Consider the following 7,627-nt stretch of genomic DNA (forward strand, 5'->3'; position numbering starts at 1 on the left):
GTTGCACAGGGCGGGGTCGAGACCCAGGGTCTCGAGCTTGATGACGAGCTTGGAGGGTACTATGGTGTTGAATGCTGAGCTGTAGTCGATGAACAGCATTCTCACATAGGTATTCCTCTTGTCCAGATGGGTTAGGGCAGTGTGCAGTGTGGTTGAGATTGCATCGTCTGTGGACCTATTTGGGCGGTAAGCAAATTGGAGTGGGTCTAGGGTGTCAGGTAGGGTGGAGGTGATATGGTCCTTGACTAGTCTCTCAAAGCACTTCATGATGACGGAAGTGAGTGCTACGGGGCGGTAGTCGTTTAGCTCAGTTACCTTAGCTTTCTTGGGAACAGGAACAATGGTGGCCCTCTTGAAGCATGTGGGAACAGCAGACTGGTATAGGGATTGATTGAATATGTCCGTAAACACACCGGCCAGCTGGTCTGCGCATGCTCTGAGGGCGCGGCTGGGGATGCCGTCTGGGCCTGCAGCCTTGCGAGGGTTAACACGTTTAAATGTCTTACTCACCTCAGCTGCAGTGAAGGAGAGACCGCATGTTTTCGTTGCAGGCCGTGTCAGTGGCACTGTATTGACCTCAAAGCGGGCAAAAAAGTTATTTAGTCTGCCTGGGAGCAAGACATCCTGGTCCGTGACTGGGCTGGATTTCTTCCTGTAGTCCGTGATTGACTGTAGACCCTGCCACATGCCTCTTGTGTCTGAGCCGTTGAATTGAGATTCTAGTTCCCGGGCGTTCCCGGGCGTCCCGGGGTTCTAGGTCCCTAGTTCGCGCCCGGGTATGGGCGAGGGGACGGTCTAAAATGTATACTGTTACATAGGCAAGTCAGTTAAGAACCTATTTTTATTTACAATGGTGGCCTAGGAACAGTGGGTTAACTGCCTTGTTCGGTTACTGGCCCAACGCACTAACCTACCTAACGCCCCAAAGAGAAGAGGCCCAGAATTCCCAAAGTTATGAAAATAGTTCACCCTCTCCTATCTACAATAGTAGCATCCTATTTACAACCAATCTGTACATCATGCTCATTTTTACAATGAGCAGGACGGTACCTGAGGGAGTAAGAGCACATAATCTCTCTAGGTGGAAGGATGGAAAGATATGTATTGCAGTGATAACTGAAACTGGGCATGTGATGAAACCGTTCTCTCGTACTGTGTAAATAGTTATCTGAAATCGCATAATTCAAACCAGTTTGTGGTGCATTCAAAAGCATTGGGAAAGAGCTCTGCCTTCCATATCCGTATGCTTTTGAATGCACCGCTAAAGTTGTGGCTAGGAGTCCAGCTACCGATAGGTTTACCATTAAACTACCGCAAGAGTCTGAACTGAGTTTGAAGCCAGATGTTAAGTCGTAGTGGATTTCACTGTTAGTTTTATTCCAAATAGTTGCAGTTTTAAAACTGACGATTGTTTATTTTTGATGAATGTCAGTGTACTGTTGCTTGTATGCGTCTGTTTGTTGTCGTCCTGGCTATAATAGCTACGATACGCGCCTCGGCGTAACTGAACTGCGGGACAGCAGTATTTGGCAAACGGTAGCGAACTGTAAGTTCACTTTTACAACATTGTTACTACATCCTATTTTAAATACATGTGAAATGATCTTATGATGATGCTCCAGCTGTCTTCCCAATATTCACTGCGGTAATCAGGGCTCTAATGGTTTTCCGTTTGCGTTACAAGCAAAAGCACAGAATAATGACATTAAAAAATAAATGATATCACACACTGTTGAAAGATATTTGGAAATGTTTTGAGTTGAAACAGAGTCATCTTAGCTAAATCAAACACATGCTTTTTGATTCAGAGCGTTGTAGTCACCAATCCTGTACCTTTGTTGCGGTAGCCAACATGACAGTTAGCCTTGTCTGGTTTTAAATATGTTCGCAACACCATTGCTGCGGTCACTAGAAGACAGAAAACGAGGATATGATGAGAACAGTGAAAACATGACCTATCACCTCAAATATGACAACCATGGTGAAATGTTCAAATTCAAAATCTGATCTAGTGGCTAACACTACCGCATTTCAGAAATGATCTGCCTGTTTCCGCGTGGGAACGAATCATGGACCAGCCGCTATTTTGGCACAAACTCTCCTCAGTTATAATAACCTAACTGGTCAATAAAACATCTTAAAAATAATAGTTGGAAACAGATGAGCTGTCACTCCGTATACACCGGCACACATAGGTCTCGACAGTCGACCACCGTGCAGAGTTCCGCACTTCACAGTTTTGCTGGTTGGCTCGATCTTGACCCACTCCACCCTTTACTGCCACATAGATCCACAAGAACCTGCAGACAGAAGCTACTGAAATCAGCCCAAATAATGGTAGTTCTTCTTTTGTTCCTTTACTAGCTCTAAACAGGGGTTGGATTTATGATGTATAAAATCCTAGATTGCATATGTTATGTATTGGACAATGAGAGGCATTTAAACTACCGTCCACCATACTGCTACTCAGTCCTCCATAAGAATTGGTATTTATTTTATTAAACCTTTATTTAACTAGGCAAGTCAGTTCTTACTTACAATGACGGCCAACCCCGGCCAAATGTGCGCCCGATCACGGCTGGTTGTGATACAGCCCGGAATCAAACCAGGGTCTGTAGTGATGCATTAGACCGCTGTGCCACTCGGGAGCCAAATTAATGGCATTCTACAGTATTTCAATTAAATATTTCAAAGGACACGATTACATGTATTAAAGTTTTGTTTTTTTGTCGTGGGGAAACTAACATTAGTACTTCCAAAAAATTATATTTTAAGGAACATTTAAAAAAAAAAAAGTTTTTTTAAAAACATTTTATAATAAAAATAAATTAAGGCTTCTAATGGAATATACCAGATCTCTATATTCCTTTAGAAGCCTTAATTTTTTTATTTATTATAAAATGTGAAAAAAAACATAAAAAATAAAAAATTAAAATGTTCCTTTAAAATATAATTTTTTGGAAGTACTAATGTTAGTTCCCCACGACAAAAAAAACAAAACTTTAATACATGTAATCGTGTATATTGGCAAAAACAAATGTAGACATAAATAAATGCATTTACAATTTATTTACAATTAAAAAATTGTGGTGGAGTACAAAAATGCTGGCGCAGTGGCTTCAAAACAGCGCCACCACCAGTCATCTCAAATCAAATCAAATTGTATCGGTCACATGGCTAACAGATGTTATTGCGAGTGTAGCGAAATATTTTTCTAGGGTTTGTATACAGTGCCTTCGGAATTCAGCCCTGTTGACTTTTTCCACATTTTGTAACGTTACAGGCTTATTCTAAAATCGATTAAATAAATACAAATTCTCAATCTACACGCAATACCCTATAATGACAAAGCAAACAGGTTGACATTTTTGTATTTAAAAACAAAACAAAAATAAACGTATTTACATAACTAATCAGACCCTTTGCTATGAGACTCCAAATTGAGCTCAGGTGCATCCTGTTTCCATTGATCCTCCTTGAGATGTTGGACTTGGATGGACTTGGAGTCCACCTGTGGTAAATTCAATTGATTGGACAGGATTTGGAAAGGCACACACCTGTCTATATAAGGTCCCACAGTTGACAGCGCATGTCAGAGCAAAAATCAAGCCATGAGGTCGAAGGAATTGTCCGTCGGGCTCTGAGACAGGATTGTGTCTGAACTTTTCAGATGCACTGTATATAAGATATAAAAAAGTACAAGCAATTCAATGCAGACCAGTCTACACGTTTTAAAGTTTGAATGTCGTTTCTAACTTAAACGGTCTAAGAGGAGTTGAATGCTAAATAATAATAATAATAAGTACTTAGAAGATTTAAGTGGGGGTCTTGTTTTACAAGCCCACAATAATAATAATATGAGTATGTAAGAAATCTAGAGTTGTGCATTGGTATGCAAAACTACATTGCTTTGCATCCACACCTAATTGGTATTTTGATTCACATGATTCAATTCACCGGGAATGACTCAAATCACTATTAATACTATGGGCAAAGTTCATTTTTAGTTTCATAAAAAATAACTGTTTAAATGAATCGTCAGAATAAGTTAAACTTTATGACCTTATTCGTGCATGTCGGTGGAAAGTTTTTTTTGGACATGACGAAAACATGAATACACACTAATAATAGCGTAACAGTTAACTACAGTGTACAAGATACAGTATGTTTTGAATTGGCTACTAAGTTATTACATGCTGACCACATCGCTCGCGTCACGTTCGAGGATTGCAAAATAAATGTACACATACATGTTATTCAATCATTGCACCTACACTGCTCGCGCACGTCTGCGTAGCCAGGCGCTAAAATAGAACTTTATTCTATTTGTGATGCTTAACACGCTGCAAGTCCCGCCTCTCCCATCTCCTCATTGGTTTTTAGGAGCATATACCCACGTGGGTGATTGAAAGATGAACTGAGGTCCAGACTCCAGTCCAGTCGGTAGTGGTAATGCAGCTTAAAGTTGGTTGCCAACCACCATATAAAGTCCAAAGACGAAGAAGCCTGAAGTAGGAGAGATTACTAGAAACTAACTCGGTTTACCATTTTATCTGTGGATTAATTTTCAGATTAGAGGACCTTGTACATTTCTGGTAAAATAACAACTCAATGTTTATATCCCAGGACAAATTTGCTAGCAACATCAAGCTAGCTAGCGAAATGGCCATAAATGTTTGCTTATCGACCTGTCCCCAAATTAATACAATTAGTTCAGAGTTCATTTTGATATTTCAACCTGCGTGTCCTGATCGCATCGGGTGTGGGGATACAAAATCAATCTGCGCGTGCGGTCTAGTCTGTTCTATCATATTTTCTAGGCTAAATTACATGCTACTGCAATGTCCGACTGTCTCTCTCTCCTTGAGCAACGGCTCACTCATCTCGCACACATGCAAGTGATGCGCACAAACACAGATACAGTATGTTGATTTTTATTTGGTTGATCAAATATTTTTTAATAAATTACATTAATTCCCCCAGGTCTTCTGAGCAAAAAAAGTCATGTGGAATTTTCAGTGTGAACATAAGACTAAAAACACCAGGAAATCAGCTCAAAGGGATTTTAATTTAAGAAATCTGTCCAAATATTCTCACACATAACAGAGACACGTGATTGGATACAAATGTAAGGAAGGTTTGAAATGATTCTGTTTTAGTCAAACATATCTGATGGTCTTCTTGCGGTCAATTTTCAGTATACAAATGATTTGTAATTATGTTCTGGCCCCCAGACCATCCGCTCCAGAACAAAATCGTCCCGTGGCTGAATCTAGTTGATGATCCCTGACATACCGTGTACACTATATATACAAAGGTATGTGGAAACCCCTTCAAATGAGTGGATTCGGCTATTTCAGCCACACCCTTTGCTGACAGGTGTATAAGATCGAGCACATAGCCATGCAATCTCCATAGACAAACACTGGCAGTAGAATGGCCTTACTGAAGAGCTCAGTGACTTTCAACGTGGCACCGTCATATGATGCCACCTTTCCAACAAGTCAATTCATAAAATTTCTGCCCGGCTAGAGCTTCCCCGATTAACTATAAGTGCTGTTATTGTGAATTGGAAACGTCTAGGAGCAACAACAGCTCAGCCGCGAAGTGGTAGGCCACACAAGCTCACAGAACGGGACCGCTGAGTGCTGAAGCACATAGTGTAAAATTGTGTCTGTCCTCGGTTGAAACACCCACTACCGAGTTCCAAACTGCCTTTGGAAGCAACGTCAGCACAATAACTGTTTGTCAGGAGCTTCATGAAATGGGTTTCCATGGCCGAGCAGCCACAAGCTTAAGATCACCATGCACAATGCCAAGCGTAGGCTGGAGTGGTTTAAAGCTTGCCGCCATTGGACTCTGGAATAGTATAAACGCGTTCTCTGGAGTGATGAATCACGCTTTACCATCTGGCAGTCCAAAGGACAAAATCTGGGTATGGTGGATGACAGGAGAACGCTACATGCCCGAATGCATAGTGCCAACTGTAAAGTTTGGTGCAGGAGGAATAATGTCTGGGGCTGTTTTTACATGGTTTGGGCCCCTTAGTTCCAGTGAAGGGAAATCTTAACGCTACAGCATACAATGACATTCTAGACGATTCTGTTTGGGGAAGGCCCTTTCCTGTTTCAGAATGACAATGCCCCCATGCACAAAGCGAGGTCCATACAAAAATGGTTTGTGTGGAAGAACTTGACTGGCCTGCACAGAGCCCTGACCTCAACCCGATCGAACACTTTTGGGATGAATTGGAACGCCGACTGCGAGCCAGGCCTAATCGCCCAACATCAGTGCCCGACCTCACTAATGTTCGTGGCTGAATGGAAGCAAGTCCCTGCAGCAATGTTTCAAATTCTAGTGGAAAGCCTTCCCAGAAGAGTGGAGGCTGTTATAGTAGCAAAGGGGGGACCAACTCCATATTAAGTGAGAAGTGGTAGATCTGTTCTACGTGTGTGTTCTATTTCTATGCTTCCCGTTCTTAAGTTTAGTTTTTGCATCTTTACTTTAGGTTTTGTACACCAGCTTCAAACTGAAAATACAATTTCACTGTGCTTTAGATGGTACACAATGACTGCTTGTTTTGTCATAAACTGAAATTTGGCAAACAATTCGAATTTTATCAAACAGGAAATGCCGGAGCAATTTCTGCATATTGAACCATTTATATAATAAATTAACAACACTGACACAAAAAATAAACAAAAACAGAGTTTAATTTTGGTAGGTTACATTAGCTGTGGTATGTACAAGGTGTATCGGACAGAAAAGGCATCTAGTAAATCTCAGCACCTATGCTTCTATGGAAGAATTAAGGTTGGTATGTCGTTTCAATGGGAAGAGATCAGAGTTGAGAATACCCCTAATATGCCTGGATGTCAAAACAACCCAGAGAAGAGGCCCAGAAATTCCCAGTCCTGAAAATAATTCACCCTCCTATCTACAATAATAGCTTCTTATTTACAACAAATCTGTACATCATGTTCATATTTACAATGAGCAGGACAGTACCTGAGGGAGTAAGAGCACATGATCTCTAGGTGGAAAGATGGGGAGAAATGTATTGCAGGGAAATGGGGTGGGGTGGGGAGGGGTTTCAGAGCTTCAGATCCGTTGAGCAGCTTGAAGGAAGGTAAGAACCATTATTGATAACTGAAACTAGACATTTGATATACACTGAGTGCATCCCTTCAGGGCAGCAGTGTATCCATCTGCAAATTGATTATTTCAGCAGGAAAATGACCCATGCTACAAGGCTAGAATTGTCCAGGAATGGTTCCACAAACAGTGGCCTGTCCAGTCACCAGATCTAAATCCAATTGAGCATCTGTGGGATGAGATGGAACGAGCTATTCAGAGCAGAGATCCACTACCAGCCAACTTGACATAACTGTGGAAAGCATTGGAGTCAACATGGGCCAGCATCCCTGTGGAATGCTTTGGACACCTTGTAGAGTCTATGCACTAAATAAATGAGGCTGTTCTGAGAGCTAAAGAGGGTTCAACTCAATATTAGGAAGGTGTTCCTAACGTTTTGTACACTCGGTGCACGTGGGAATTGTTAGGTAATTACAATTTCAAAGAAACCTGGTATGGTGACAATAGTTCTCCCAAATCTCATAATTCAAAC

This window comes from Oncorhynchus mykiss, chromosome 5 (genome assembly GCF_013265735.2).
Source record: "Oncorhynchus mykiss isolate Arlee chromosome 5, USDA_OmykA_1.1, whole genome shotgun sequence".
Lineage (NCBI taxonomy): Eukaryota > Metazoa > Chordata > Actinopteri > Salmoniformes > Salmonidae > Oncorhynchus > Oncorhynchus mykiss.